Source organism: Anarrhichthys ocellatus, unplaced genomic scaffold (assembly GCF_004355925.1).
Source record: "Anarrhichthys ocellatus isolate YVR2014 unplaced genomic scaffold, GSC_Weel_1.0 scaffold14, whole genome shotgun sequence".
NCBI lineage: Eukaryota > Metazoa > Chordata > Actinopteri > Perciformes > Anarhichadidae > Anarrhichthys > Anarrhichthys ocellatus.
In genome coordinates this window covers 1,654,103-1,670,917 of record NW_022280044.1, presented here as the reverse complement: position 1 = coordinate 1,670,917, position 16,815 = coordinate 1,654,103, and the positions used below count along the sequence as shown (strand labels likewise).

The 16,815-nt window shown below is 42.2% G+C and overlaps 1 protein-coding gene across 9 annotated transcripts in view; it reads left to right on the top strand.

Annotated features, from left to right (window-relative positions):
• elmo1 (engulfment and cell motility 1 (ced-12 homolog, C. elegans)) overlaps positions 1-16,815 on the top strand; it is a 93,586-nt gene that overhangs the window by 64,197 nt on the left and 12,574 nt on the right. The window contains exon 1 of one of the 9 annotated variants that reach the window (XM_031853969.1): positions 7-5,925. The exons of the other annotated variants lie outside the window; for them this stretch is intronic. The gene's annotated coding sequence lies outside the window, so the exon portion shown is untranslated. Of the gene's footprint in view, positions 1-6; positions 5,926-16,815 lie in introns of those variants that run through there. 9 annotated transcript variants of the gene reach the window in all.

Sequence of the window (16,815 nt, the reverse complement as noted above, 5' to 3'; positions counted from 1 at the left end):
TGTGTGTGTGTGTGTGTGTGTGTGTGTGTGTGTGTGTGTGTGTGTGTTTTGGGAGACAGGAGTTTGAGATGAATAAGAAACGCTGTGTACCATTTTCCATGCTACATACCGACTATAACTAGGTTTCGAGTTTGTAGTGCATTCACTCTGGAAAAGTGACAAAATGAAGTACCCTTGATACCAGTATACTTGGCTTGTTTGATTTTTTTAAGTGTGTTGTTGATTGACTCCTCACAGCTGGAAAAAGTTCAAACAAGTTGTAGAAACAGATGAGACATCTCCAGGAACATTGTTTTGTAAGTTTCCAAATTTTAAATTGGCTAATTGCTTTTCCCAGTTTGATCCATGGCAGTTTATTTTTTTTTAATCATTTCCTGTTGATTTGGGACACGGCTCATGTCTTTGACTAATTAAACAAAGTTAGAAGAACTGAACACAGTAAGGTGCAACATCATAAGAAATCACAGCAGGATTCTTTTTTTAATGCAATCCAAAATGAGACATCTGTTGTCAGAAAATAAGTTGTGTATTTATTTGTTCATTCACCAATGACCAAACAGATGAACATTGTTACATACACATAAGCTGTGCTACAGATGTAATGTGTATAGGGCCTCTAGCTGAAGCTAATTTGCAGCTCCATCCGTGCCGAAGGTTTTAAATCGAGGTTAAAACAGGCGAACAAACAAGTTGAACAGAATCACAATTAAAACAACAGGACAGAAAATGTAATTTATGTTTTTGAAGAATTTAGTTATGATGCCATTTCTTCGATCTCTGATCCATAACATGTTAAGGATGTATATGATGATGTTTAATGATATGTATGCACATTTGAGCTGCTTTGATAGATATACATGGTGTCATCAAACAAGAGAAGTCTAAATCTGTTTTGATAGTTTGGACACTTTCCTAATATTGGCTTCTAACCTGAGTTGAGAATCCAAAATGACACCTAATAGATGACACGGAGGAGTTACGGCAAAGTAGGATTTGTGGCACGCTTCATTGATTTCTGTTGTGTATACACTGGCAGCAGTCACAGTCACACAGCTCACACTTAAATACAACAGTTTTAATCATATCTCAAATTATGTTCGTTATTAGACTGGGATTGCCAAGAGTCCCATGCAAACAGCAGGCCTGATTAAGGTGCATAGACATGGAAATGTCTTTTTCTTGTTTGTACAGATGAACATGATGGGCACAGATTCAGAGCAAGAACTGCACACACATCTCGGGGGCTTTTAACACTTTGAATATTTCTTATATTGTTGTTTTTTCTTCTCTTGGATATGAAACATTAGCTTCCTCTATTGGCTGAGCCACTGATTAAACTACTACATCTTCATTTGGAGCTCATTGGAGTCCGGATGAAGAGGAAAAACTCCCTGTATAGCTGGCTAGTGTTGAGTCGGCTCACACGGGGGGTGTGTGTGTGTGTGTGTGTGTGTGTGTGTGTGTGTGTGCGTGTGCGTGTGCACGTGTGCGTGCGTGCGCCACTGCCAGACGGTGATAGTAATGAGGTGTTTATGACCGATATTGTATGTTGTGAATTCAATTGGGCATCAGATGTAGCAGTCAACAGATGCCGTATCCCTTTTCCCTGATTTGTCAAACTAATTATGATTATCTTATGGTGTCAAATACCAGACTGTCATGAGCTTTGCTGCTATTTACTGGCTTCGATCAGCATAGAAACGGTTCCTGACGTCTTCATTTGCTCTGCAGGTCACAAGATGTCACACTACTATAAATATACACATATTGAGCGACATGAAAGTGATACTGTAATTGCTTATTCAGCCTTCAGTATCCCCGAAATGAAATTTCTGTAATTTCCACGTTTTTGTTTTTGAATGGAGTGACGCTCCATATGCAAAAATGAAGTGATGCTGGAGTTGCATCATCCTACGTTATTTCACCAGCAGTACAATGATGGAAGACCGCAGTGTGGATTTTATAAGCCGGTATGTAATTGCAAACAGATGTTAGCGCCCAGATGCAAGTGAACAAAGTCTGACTTTCACAAAGGAAATAACTGAGCGATTGTGGAATGTATTGTTGTTGGTATTTTGATACTTGGTGCAGCGTTTTAAACCACTGCAAGAGGCAACAAAATGGAGAATAAATAACATTGCCGTCGAGATGCGAAACAGAAAAATGTAGCCATCTTCTGTAGTCGTTGTTGAATCCACTTACAGTCTTCTGAAGTCCTTACCACCGTCTGTGTTTTTACTTTTGCCACTCACTTAAAAAAAACCTGTGGTAGTTATTATGTTATGTTATATATGTTGTTATTATATAATTATGCTGAGAAGTGAACCCCACTTCTCAGCATAATTTTACTTTGGGTTTAATTAATTCAGAGATGAAAAAAGGAAATGTTCAGTGTGACACAGGATGGACTTGTCGTCTGTGTTTGTCTGATTACCTAAATGTTGTTATAGTGAACTGAAACTTTATTTATTTAACGATGGATATGCCAGGAGAGATGCAACCATCTCTATTAGACTTGGAAAGACGACCAGATCTCATGTTCAACTGTATTTCTAGTTCACCTTGGAGGAGGATTCAACACACGTACCTTACACACACCTCCCCTAGCAAGAGATCCTATTATCCAATCCCATCCTTCACACCCCTACCTTGAAGGCGAGAGTCAGTTTCGATTGAGTTGGGATAGATGATGCTTCCCTTCCCTCTCCCCTCTTCCCTCCCTGACCTCGTCTTTCATCGCTCTTTACCTTGGGAGTTTGAAATTCAGCAGCAGCTTGTCGATGGTAAGACTGTTTGGTCTCGAGGGCTTCCTATCAGCTAAATGGTGCGTGCAGAGCTCTGCGCTGCCAGCCTCGAACGCTGAGTGTCTCAGTTTGTACCCGCTATGAAGTTAGAGACACTCCGGAGACATCAGCCCCTCTGATGATGTCTGAACGTTGTCATTTTGTACCAAATTCTGTCAACAAAAGTTGTTTATCTGTAACTGAAACCGTCACTGAATACACATTTCATAAAACAAAATGTCTAGAAGATGGAGAGGAGGAAGATGTTCCAAAAAGGCAGACTGGGGGAAGATCAGTGTAAATCCCGCTAAACCCTGAGCATTAGCATGAGCAAATAAAAATGGCAAATATAAGTAACGACAAGAAGAAGGGAATTAGTTTAAGTTGAAGGGCTTTATGGGGTCAGTAAAGTGACTAATTAAAAGAGAGGATGAAGGAAAATCCCCAAAATCAACATTTGAAGTCGCAGTGAAACAGCAATTATGAGTGTCTTTAGCCTCCCATGTGAAGCTGAATATGTGGGGTATGTGATCAAAACCTTCAGGTGTAATTGTACAAAATAGGTATTCAATTGTAATAGAAATACATTGGAGCACAATCGGTCTCTCTTGGAAAAAGCATTGTAAACAAAGTTATTGTCAACGGAAATCCAAACACTTACCACTGACCCATGAGGCTTAGCTATTTTATAAATATATGCCCCCAAGTTCAAGACCGCAAAAGTATTACGACCGTTTTACAGGAAGAGGAAATAGGGATTTTGTTAAAAAAACATTTTAAAATATATATTTGGCAAATACCAAGAGATAACTGAACAATTAACAAAGGGGCACAGGGAACTTAATATCTTAAAAACATGTTTTTTTTTTTTATTCCACTGTGTCTATACGAGGTAGGAATAAGAAAGGTGGATATAATAAATTGTAATAACTATTTGGTACAAGTTTAATAAATATAAATGGAGTGTAAAACTCAAATAAAACTTGACGGGATGAAAGGAATGACTTTCCTCAAGGGTTAGAACGTTAATGCAAGTTTGGATGAATCATGTCAAAGCTAATACTGATTTGTGTTAACAGTAAGTGCTTACTCGCCTAGTGATGGATGATGCAGGCATAACTGTGACCAGAGGCTTGGATCAGTGATACATAATAGTAATGCTGTCTATCCCACTTGCACTGATTTGAAGCAGTTATTGTCTTTTTAACTGCAACCAATTGGTAATTTAAACCGGACTGTTGTACTTTGTAGTTCAGCTGCCTCATCGTTGGCAATCGATCATATAATTAGATGTTGGTGTTTCAGTCGACTAAGAATAGTATTTTTTTTTTTTATGGTGTCTTGATGAAGAACGAGTCTTAAGTAGTCATTACTCATCTGTAGAAAATAAAAGGCACAATGGTATTCACCAATAAGCTTTTGTGTTTTGTCTTTGATGTAATGGTCTGTGATTGTAAATGTAAATGCGACGCCACATTCGATTCCTCATGTACATACAGTACATGGAGCTATATGCTCTCGAGGGTCTGTGGAAGGATAATAAGCTGTGTCGGGATAATCCTGAGGGCGTCCACTTCAAAACACGGCTAGTTGAACGGCTAGATTTCCCTGCAGCTCCCACAGTCGCTGCCAGACAGTGACGGCACTGAGCTTTCTGAGGTGTGGAATACTAAAACACCTTGTTGGGGTTTTATCGATATTTTAATGTACATGCTGCTTTTGCCTGCAAGTATGCGAGCATTTCTTAAACGCTAAAGGCTCTCTCAGCCGCTTGCTCTTCATGGCTGACTGAGCATCTGCCCTACACACAAACACACACACACACACACACACACACACACACACAAACAAACACACAGAGGCTCTTACATGAATTTATGCCCATTAAAGACAAAAGGCACACTGGCTTAAATGAAGCTTAAAAACACTGTGGCACTGAGTCCCCCCACCACCATCACACACACACACACACACACACACACACACACACGCACACACACAGCCAATATGCATTCATGTTTCTTTACTTTCAGAATGTAGTGTAGTAGAAGACGGTGTTATAGAGAAAAAGGGATGTGTGTGTGCTGTGTGTACGTGATGCGTGTGTGTGTTTAATGGAGGCAGGTCTGATGCTCCCAGGGCACAGCTCTGACCGTCAAGCAACCGTTTCCCTTGTTTCCATAGCAACCACTGTCCAATTACCGCTGCCGCGCTGCACTACTCTGGCTCTGTTTCGGTAAGATGGAGCCACTTCTACGTTGCGCGTGTACACGCTTGTGTTCAAATGCGCCAGCGCTTGTGTGTGTCTATCAGAGACTCTTTCTTGTACGGCTGCATGTCGTCTCTTCATCCAAACGTCTGTACTGAGAGCTTCTCCTCCCTCACCTCCCCACCAGAGGAAAAAAAGACTCTCACTCTGCTCAGCCGCTTGGAGAAAAGAAAAATCCCTCACTGGTGTAGCGACTTGCAGCCACTCACGATACCCCTCCTCCTCCTTCATCTCCTCTTCTCTCATCCCTCCCCCTCTGTCTAAACCTCTCTCTCCCCCTCTCACACACACACACACACACACACACACACACACATACACACATATCATGTGATTCACTTGCTGCACCACCATTGGCGTCTCTGATCGTGGCGTGTATCCAATCAGGGCATAAGCCTGGAGATCAACATAAGCGAAGCAGAGCAGCCCGGCTGATGCTCTTAGAGTCACAGAGGGAGGGAGCAAGGCATCTAAAGAGGCATACAGAAATATTACAGTAAAGGGGACAGTTAAAGAAGAAACTAGGACACTTTGTTGTTGTTTTTTTTAATTTTTTTTTTTATTTAAAGAGAATATGCTAAAAGAGAGAATTAAACAGGAAACCTGAAGGAACAAAGGGCAAGAGAAGAAAGCGCAAAAGGAGAAGGTGCACACGCTGCGCTGACAGACGAGTCTTCCCTTATTGTGGCTAACGCTAACTGTCCACAATCAGCTAGACCGCTCTCGCTCGGAGCCATCTGCTTCCTAATTCCATCCTTCCATCCATCCCTGTCTCTCGGCGGGCGCTAAAAACTCCTTCTCTGGCAAAAGCACGAGGATTCACCTGTCACTGTGGAGAGTTTCACACCACACTTGGAAACATGGAGGTGACATGTAAGTAAGAATGGGGGGGGGGGGGGGGGGGGGAGAGAGAGAGAGAGAGGTTTGCAATTAGCATGGCTGGATGGAGCAAAGGGAGGTGGTAGTAAAGGAGGAAGAGGGACTGTTTGTGTTGTTGCCTGGCTGCAGAGGAGGAGGAGGAGGGAGGAGAGTGGAAGGAGCGGAGAAGAAAAAGGCAAGGATGGAGAAGATGGGACAGGAGAAGAGAGAAAGAGGAGGGACAGATGGGGCTATGTAGACTCAGCGAGGCGTAAGCAGGTTCGACAAGGACCCAGATCACAGCCTTTTCATTAACACACTCACACACACACACACACTCACTCTGCTAGATTGCAATTTCACCAACACACACCCACACATCTACATGCATGCATACTCACCTACCCCCATCACTCCAGGCATCGTGTGTGTGTGTGTGTGTGTGTGTGTGTGTGTGTGTGTGTGTGTGTGTGTGTGTGTGGTGGGGGGTTGGGCTTTGTTGTTGTGAATGGGATTAGTCCACAACACCAACGCCCACCGTTTGTCACCAGAGGAATTCGATGCCACTACTACTGATCTCCTCCACTCCACCCTGTCTCTCTCAGCCTTGGATGAGCTTCAACCAGTGTTTTAGCCGGAGGGGTTTGACTCGGGATTAGAGTGGGGTCAGCCCCAGACTGCAGAGCGGGAGTCTGTGAAATACTGCCAGGACCGGATTTCATGTGTTTCAGACAATACACAGTACAATTGTATCCACTGTGTGTGCTATTGAACCGGGCTTTGTACGGAGGAACTGTGTCCTGGCTGCTAGATGACCTAATATAATGAATTGTGCTGAATTGTTTAGCAGATTAGTAAATCAGTCGATTGAGAAAAAAAGTATTCTACTACAGTGCTCAATCAATATTCATCAAGAAAAAAAAAAAAAAAGTTTTGCTTGTTCCAGCTTTAATATATAGATGTTTCTTATTAAATTGACAATGATACAAAACAATCTGAAAATTAAATGATTCATTCATCTAAAAATATAAACTAATTAGAAGAAGAGTTTGACGTTTTGAAGGACTTAAATGAGAAGTTTGGTGCTATTCAATAGGACGCTAAAGCTGAGAGACGACTAAGCTATCATCTATAAGGACTTTAAACGATGAGAAAGAACTTCCCTGGCTCTTACCTATGCTGAAAAAATACATCTAGCAGCACCTCTAAAGCCCACTCATTAACATGTTATATTCAATGTGTTTTGTTTATAACAAAAAAGAACCCATTTTGGCTTTACTGGGGTGCTGGATTATATGTTGGCGGGGTCAGGCTAGCCGAATTCAGTCTTTGCGCTAAATTAAGCTAACTGACTCCAGCTCCATATTGAACAGACGGAGACAAGATTGTCATCAATCTTCTCATCTAAGATTCGGCAAGAAAGCTAACAAGCATACCCAACAAAATGACAAACTATTCCAACAGTACAACAATTCACATTAGTTGCAGCTCTGTTGATGGTAATGTTTCCAATCCTACATGACAAGCCAAGTTCAATCCCTGAGAAAAAACACTGTTGTGTGCGTCTGTATCAGTGTCCTGTAAAAGTGCTGGTCACCCAGCACTTCAGCTAAATAAACTAAGCACAGCTGTTTTTTGTTTTTTGCTGGTGTTTGGATCACCTCAGGCCAGAGCAGAAATGTCAGAGAGTAGATAATCTGCTTTGTTCAACCATGTTACAGACTGACCCGTCCCATGCGGGATTATTCACTTTGGCAATCCTCAAAAGCCCCCCTCAGCTGCAGCAGACCGACCTCTTCATCAACCATATCTCACATCGTTTTATGTTTGGCTACCATTAAAAGAATATGACTGAGTGTGTTGAGATGCTATTCGATTTAAGGACACTTAATGCAAATGATTTCTGGCTCTGCTCTTTAGCAATGTGGACAGTTCCTCCGCTTTGCCAGAAGGTCAACATGCACGCCTACGTGACTAATGCAATGGGTGTGTCTGTTGTGTCCGGTGAGAAGGGATGCGACTATGATAATGTGAGTGCAGGTGTCAAAGGTTTTGGGTAACACGCCGTGTTTGGGTTCCAAAAAGCAGCTTGGTACAGTTAATGAAGGCGCTGCACACGCTGCCATATGCCAACAGCTGTGACTGCTGCTGCTGTGCTTTGCATGAAGCAGTACATCTATGACTCGTATCGGGACACAGTAAACCAGCCCCTCCCCCGCTCATTTTCTGCAATGAGACCTGCTGTTTTCTTATAGTTTTATTTACCTCTACAAGCCTCTAGATCTTTCCTCTCTCTCTCTCTGTCCTTCTCTCGATCCCTTTATAGCTCTTTCTCTTTCTCTGCCTCCTGTGGTCTCTCTCCCTCTTTTCCTCCTCCTCATTCTTGTCTCTCGACCCCCCTCCACCTCTATTGTTGAATTCAGACAGGCTATTTATATCTTTCTGCCTGGCTGCCTCACCTCCCACTCCCTTAACAAGGTTTGTTTTATTGCTTTTGCACATGTGCACGTGCCATCGGACAGTGCATGAATGTGTGTTTGTACATGCATCGCAATAAATTGGTGTTTGTGTTTGAGTCGTAGGGTTGTGTGTTTTTGAGTGGGGGGGGGGGGGGTTGTGTAGCAGGAGCACAGTGTGAATGCCGAGCTTTGTGTCTACGCAGGGACTTGTTTCTTTTTCTTCTGTGCATTAGTTTGTTTTGTGTGGTTGCCTAAGGGGGTGGGGGGGAGGTCTCTGATCTCAGCCAGCGCTGACCCACTCGCACTAGAGAGCAGAAACTCAGCTCGCTAATCAGACCAGAGAGATCAGCAACTATTAGCATCAAACCATCAGAGTTACATGAGCAGAGATGCTGAGCTAACGTTTTGTTTTGTTGTGTTTCAAGATGAAACCCTTTGTCCCATCTTCACAGCTGTTAACTGGAAATCAACAGGGGAAAAGAACTCAAGTTTTCCTGAATTTTGATTTCGTTATTTATCATTTATTTACACCTCTTTGTTTATTGATTAGTCGGTGTGCATTTCTTTGATATGTGTCATACTTTTGTGCACAGAAATCCACTCAGTGTGTACTTTAGATTCTCCTCGCAGACAATGCAAAGTCTCCACAAAGGCCCTTGTGTTCGGATGTGTCTTATTGTGGATACGTGCTGGAATATGACTGCTGTTCGCCTCATTATTGGTATCACCTGATCATTTTGTTGAATCTTGTTTTAAATGAAAGCACTTTGAAGCATCAGTGCGAGTATAATACCAGTATAGAGTACCATAAGTGCATTATGGGTAGACTCTTGAATAGGGATTGTTCCAGATGGGAGTTATTGTATGAAATATAATGAAATAATACTGTTTTTGATGTCCTTGAATGGATATTTAATCACAACCAATTTACTCATCCCTCTGGGAAAATTAATGCAGAACGTTCATATTTCCTGCAACACCCGTGTCATAATAAAACACTCATTAATGCAAAGCTGTGCACAAGCCAAGGTCGACACTTGGCTTTCATCAGCATTTCTTGACTCGCAGTAAGTGGCGATTTCCCAGGCGACTTTGCTCTCCAGTCATCCATGTGGGCCGTGCTGCACCTCACATGGAGCCTGTTGTTGAAAAGAAGCTCCTCTGACAGTTTGTCTGGGCTTGCAGTGCTAGCACTCTAAATATGGCAACAGCAGCTAGCAGCAACAGCCGGCGTCGAATCTGCATCACTCATGTGGAAGGAAGAATAGGATTGATGGAGGGAGGCCTCCAGATGTGTTGTGTGTATGTGGGAATATTAGGAATTTACATCGAGTGCAGTGCCCGTTGAAAACATGTCCGTTCAGAACGAGTCATTTTGATATTTAGATATGAAAAATGATTTTACTATTCTAAGTCATTGTACCCCGAATATCCTGAAAAAGGCCCCTAAAGCACGTAAAATATATGCAACTCAAATGTATACTACTTACTGTGTACTTCTGCTTCACAGGAAAACATTGTACTAAAACATTTACCTGACCGACAAATGTTAACCCCAAAAAAAAACACAAAAACCAAGTCACGCGGTCAGAAACATTGGTGAAAAACACCAGACCATGGTCATTATCCAAATTGGCGTACTAGTCGCTTGCGTTGACCTAACCTTTGCGATTAATGTAAAGCATTAATTGACGTTACTAGTGTTCTAAGTAAGTATCAAGTCATAAAGCAAGTAAATACGCACCCAAGTCGCGGCTTATTCGCGGTCATAGCAGTGAAATAAACACTGGTTCAATTCTACTTTCAGTTGGCTATCTGTTCCTGTTTACTCCAGGGAAGTGAAGAAGAGTTCAGTTGTAAAGTGAACTGTAGTCAATGAGCCGCGGTCTGCCTGCTGCGGACGACATGCTGGACTCAGACTACAGACCCTGAAGCTCCGCCCCCCCTGCACCACAGAGCGCTATTTGCTTGTTTATTCTAAGTTTATTCTTATCGACCCTATCGCATGTCTAAATTTCATCAAATTTGACAAAATCATTCCCAGCAATACAACCACCAAGTGTGAAGTAGATCGGATGAGCAGCTCTCGTGTTAGGTGAAGGACAGTGATTTCTTGCTTTATTCATGTTTCATGTGTGTTGGTGCTTGTTCATACTCTATAATGCATGTAGGTGAGGGATTGATAAGTATGTGTGCAGTGTAAGTGTGCATGTTGAGAATGTGTATATCTCTGTTGCCTTCAATACAGTTTGTGCTGTTCCATGTAGTGCAGTAATACTGTCAAATTCAGAGAGAAAAGAGCTGCTTTTCACTGTGCTTTAAAGTAACATTTACCCCTTACCACTCTATTTTGTTTTAATGAAATACCCAGATATGGGACTTCTTACATTCCAGCTATGGGGGGTATATACATAATTGAAATTTTAATGGATGAAAGTAGTGCCTTTCCACTTCGTTGCTTTCAGCAGACTTGACAAAGAGCCGTGACGGGGTTGTCAGGAGAGTCTAACAAGAAAAGCTGAATATGCTAAATATAATCTTGGAATCTGTCTGCAGCACTCACTTCTTGTTCTTCACCCTCTATGCATTATGCTGTGAAAGGTCATTACTAGGGTTGCATATTTTCATTTTGTCTATGAAATGCCATGCCATGGTTATGTTTCAAATTACTTATCTTGTTTAGCCAACAGTCAAATACGCAAATATATTATCTTTACAGTTGTATAAAAGGGAGAAAAAGCAGCCAATACTCTCACTGTAGAAGCTAACAACCAGCAATTTTGCAGATGAATCAATTAATCAACTAATTATTTTAGCTGTGGTCAGTATTTATTAAATATATTTTATTTATTAACAGCTGTTGTCAACAGTCTTTTGCTGTTCATGCTGCCCGTTATGGGACCCATATTTCCCCATCCTGCCATCCAAGTGGAAATAAAGGTTGTCCCCTTTATGTCATCTACGATGTCTCTAACCGTTATAACCGTGACACCGGCAACATGGACTGTTGTCTCAAAACAGTTTTTTGTAGCCCAAGTGGGAAGCCTTTGAAGCACTACACTGTGTTGTGACCAAAGCGAAGCCGTGTGTGTGTGTGTGTGTGTGTGTGTGTGTGTGTGTGTGTGTGTGTGTGTGTGTGTGTGTGTGTGTGTGTGTGTGTGTGTGTGTGTGTGTGTGTGTGTGTGTGTGTGTGTGTGTGTGTGTGTGCGTGCGTGCGTGCGTGCGTGCGTGCGCGCGCGTGCTGTCTAACGCCTGTCAGACGGAGATCTGAGTTTTGTTGTCTCCCCAAAAGTCCTCTCACACAGAACGCGCGGGTGACAGAGAGCAAAAACCGGCACAGTTGGCATAGATTAGTGTCACTATCATTTCATAACCAGAAGTAAACCATCTGTTGCCTACACAGAGAGTGAACAAACAAGTCTCACCCTAAACCTGCCGATACTTGATTTGTGTACCAGAGTGTGGACTACACTGCTGGTTGAATATTGTTTAATGTATGAGAATATATAATTATTAACAACTGCATATTAAAGACATAAATCTTCCACCACAGCTCCGTCATATTTTCAGTCCTGTCAGCTTCCAAAACACTTTTTTTTTTCATCTTTCTTTCTAAATTTAATACAACGCATAACAGCACTCCTCTTTCTGTGCAGCATTATAGGAGACAGGCATCCTTTCATGTCCATCAATGTGGCATTGTTTTATTTTTAATGACATCGTGGTCAACTTTGAAGGAGGTAATTATTAATTGAACATGGAACATGCTGGCAGGAAGGGAAAATGGAATTACCATTTCAATAACATGGAAATGGATTCCCTGTATTCTCTTTTTCTACTTATTATTAAAAAATACAGGCACTCTGGATAGAAATGTGCATGTGGGATAATGCTTCCTTTTGTATGTCGGCAAGCGTGCATGTTTTGTCAAGGCTTTAAAGGTGCAATGTGTAATGCCTAGCCACGTGTGCTCCAAAGAAATAGGGGTCAGTATTTCACCTTTACTATACTGGGTCCAAACAATCTAATTTAATAAGCACTTATAAAAAAAAAAAAGAAAAAAAAAAGCCAACTTCGAACTAACACCAGGGCAGGAATACGCAAAATTAAAAAAAAAAGAATGCAGAAACTCTGAGAGCTGATCAAAATAACACTGCTATCTTATGTTATTTGCGCCACTAACCGGGGACTTTACCGTCCGTCTGCGTTTTGATACTTCCTTTATTTGAACTAAATTATTGAACTAAACGAAATTTCGGGCCGGACCTTGCTGGTTGACAATAAATATCTCTGCAGCACAATAAATTGACATGTTAACATCAAAACTTCTTACTTCTTCAGTCTATTTTGATAACGTTAGTTAATAGAAAACATTCTGGCCAGATCTCCCACGTTGCACCTTTTAAATGCTGTAACGCACCTCACCGATGCTCAAATTATCACCACGTGATATCGACTTTCTGATTGCTTTCAGGGAGTATCAGCAAAGTCGTTATTCTGTGATTACCACCTTATTTGCCCACCAAAGTGCCTCTCCAGCACAATCTCCAGATTTCCCGACCCGGGCTTGAGGGGGCGGGTGAGCATTTGACTGACAGCTGGTAAATGATGTCATTAGCATCTCTTTTAGGTAAATGGAGCAGTGGCGGGCCGGCGACAGTCGATTGGTCGGAGAGGGAGGGAGGTAATTTGTTGCGCTGTCGATGATGGATGGTGGGGCTACTCCAGGAAGAAGGAACTGCCCAACTGTCCTGTTTGAGGAGAGACAGAGAGGAGGAGAGTGAGGGTGGAGGAGTGTGGCAGGCGAGTCTGTGTGGCCAGCTCTTCATTACGTGTACTAGACGGCTCATGGGACAGCGTTTAATTACTTTTCCTGACACTTGCTCTGCTGTCTAACTCTCTCTCCAAAGAGCTACAAGACAGAATGATGGCCTGTTGTCTGGAAGAGATTAGGCAGCGTGAGAGGGAATGTAGTGACAGACAGAAATTAAGGTGGACAAGATACAGTAGAAGAGATGAATCTTGGATCAGCAGCTATGACAATAAACAGTTCTGCACTCAGACCATCTGAAGTGCAGCCGAGATGACCGCAGTACAAAACTGAGCCTTAAGGGGTGTGAGCTCACCCGGCAAAGTTTGTTCCTGCGCTGATGTCATCTCACCTCTACCCAAGGTGCTCTCTGAGCAATCAGCCGATGGAAAAGAATGATGCACATAAAATATTCATAATGCCCCACTGCCCTGTTGTGAACGGACCATGTGTTCTTATTAAATGTGATGAATATTCGGGGTGTTAATTAGCATGAGTGCAGCCACATGGGCCGACAGAATTGTTTTCCTTCCGGAGACATGACTGCAAACAAGGCATATTAATGAACATTCCCCTGGGACGGCGCTGCTGAAGCACCGGGGCTGGATGGCAGTCGGTCTCCAGAAAGCAGCAGCAGGAGGAGGAGGTTGGAAAGCGAGCTGCAGGTGACTACGAGATCTGCGTTAAAATGCTCCTAAAATACAAACAAAAAAAGTAGAAGTCTCCAGCTGATTTCATGATTTCAGTGGACAATTGTTGTGTTTTGGGGTACTGCAAATGGATATCGAAGCTCATTCTTTGTTATACAATTTCCTTTATTTTTAAATAAAGGAAATGTTTCTTGAGGAAACATTTTCTTTCTAGACACACTGACAGACCATTAGTAATTTTAATTGGGAAATAAATTAGTTTGAGGCTTAATTATCAGGATTACGTGAGTGTGTGTGAAAATCCATGATAGGCTACTCTGTGAAGTTGTGATTGAAAGCAGTGGATAGGAGTGATGAATCTCTCGTAGCATGATTACAAACTGTGGCTCCATCAATTTGTCTGCTCATTTTTCACGAGGAGGAGGAGGAGGTAAATCTGCTGTTAGCTGGACACCTGTTTCTCCCCATGACAATGTGGCATACACAATACAGGGAAAATACAGGAAGCAGCCCTCTGTGGAGACAAAACCACCAGAGTTAAATATGTATCAAGCTGTTTTAGCTGAGGGAGGAATGGATGGCTGTCGTAATGGATGGATAAACCGATGGGACAGACACGAATGAATGAAAAATAAAAGTCCTCCTTTGTGTAACTTGCTACCACAAGCCTAGATCTCAGCTCGCAGTCTCTGCACGTAGTCATCTAGAACAACTCCTCGCTAACGGGGAGGGAAGGTGTCGACCCTCGCCCTCTAGTGGCTGGTCAGTCTTCTCTGGCCATTACGCCATAGTTTCCAAAATGATTTTATGAGGTTAATATTCTGCACACAGGGCCTAGAGCAGCGCTTCTTTTTAAACAGAAAAGATCCCGATCTTCTGTCTGCCTCTTTCAAAGGGGATTTGAAGGATGCACTTGTGCTGAGTCACTGATGCGCTGCATCAACTTTAATGCCAGTCAGTTTTTGGATCACACGGAGCAGGACCTCCATGTGCACAGATGTGGGTCTGAGCTTTGCAGGTTAATCAGACTACAAAGGGTCAGAATCTAGACTCTGCAAGCGATTCTTGATTCTAATAGTTTGTCATATCCGGTCACTAAGATGTACGAAAGCTAATTTCAGAGCTCCGCCGGTGCCAAAAAACCACATGCTTGTCTCTCTAAATACCTCTCCATTTGACCCAACCGTCCTGTTTTGTGTTGCCGTATTTGTTAGAAAATACACTGTGATTACGCCTCTGAACATATTTGCATTCCAAAAGATAATCCCTGGATTAAATTGTGTAATCGGAGAGAAAATAACATTTTTCCCAGTATTTTCTGTGAGTGTTAACTTCAGCGTTTATCAGATAACGAGTTATAAATGGGTTGATTCCTTTTTGTGGCACTGTCAGTGTACAGCAGCAGTATCTCAAAGAGGGACTTTGAGCCCAGACTATTTCCTAATGCATTTTTTACACAGCGAATGCAATGCTGATTCAAGAGGATTATCCTCCATCGCCTTTGTTGGGTTTATGCTGTTCATATTTCATTTTTGGCAGCTCACTTCCTCTATTTTGAATGCTTTCACCCCTGGCTTAGTCCGACTAGTGAGAGTTCAGAGGTTAGCAAGTTGATGAGTAATCGCCTTGCAGTAAACCTAAACAGCAAGAACAACATTACATAAGACTGTGTTTGGCTTCTTGGCTCACTGGGTTTTGGCATAGTTGAGGTTGAGGAGCCCAGATGAAACAGAAGAGTACAGAAAAGGAGAACACACCAGTTATAAGGAAAGTCCAAAAACATCTACCTCTGAGTACATACAAAGAGACAAAGCTCGTCCTTTTTGTGCGTGTGTCCTCAAGCATTTCATTAACCAGGCACGCAGAGAAAAGAGAGACCGTAGAGTAAAAGCGAAGCCAACAGAAGGGAAGACGAAGTCTATTTCCATCTTTGAATTATATTAGTGATCAAATTCTAATGCAAAGCAAATGAAATTGTAAGATTGCAAAGCTGAATGGAGGCAGTTTAGCACTCGTTTCCGGAGGCTTGTGTGTGTGTGTGTGTGTGTATGTGCGCGCGCAGAAGGATGAGGAGATGTTATGCTTTGATAAGAATTAGTGCTTTATTAACCGTGTACAAATCTGTGGGTTTAATTCCATTTCACATCTTAATGCATTGAAGTACTGTTTAGTTCAGACCCTTGGTTTTGTTTGGTCACATCCAGTGTTCAGGGCTCAATGGCAGGAGCTACAATATGAAAGCAAGTCTGCCAGGATCATAAAAAGTCACAATTTATGAACCATTTTACCATTTACCTTAATGCATATTACTTCTTGATAGCTGTTGATAGGTTTCTCACATCAGATTTATTGAGAGGATAATATACATCCACAATGTTCACCGGCTAACCACTGTTTTCTACTTTTATTCCTTTTTTCTCTCCGTAAACAGAAGATATCCTCCTCAGCTTGTTTGTGGTCTGACAGTTGAGAGGACTGATATTGTTTGTTCACTGCTGATGATTTGATTTTCTCACACAGAGTTCTGTGTGTAGACTTTAATTATCTCTTGATACTCATACACTGCAGGCAAATTGATCTAGACATAGAAGTGTTTTCCTGTTGTATAGTTGCCTCGGTTGATCACAAAGACCCCTCAAGTGGGATTAATGACTTGGAACACCATGTCATGCTTCTGCAGCCACAGCCAGACTAATGGTATTAGATAGCTACGGAATTAAAGGCAAGTTCTGTCGTGCATTTCACTGATGCATGGTACCGAGGCTAACAACTGACTTGCCACTGTTGAATTATTATTCTTTGCTCTTTCCCTCTTAAAGCTGAGTGCACCAGACTGGATTACAGGCTCCAGTTCTGAAAGAAATGATAATAATCCTGTCGGGAACTAAACAGGAGTTTATATGCTCCCCTGCCCCCTGTAATAGGGATGGGGTTAGTTTTAACTTCCTGCCTGTGCTGACTCTGTTTTTTGGCCAATACACACACT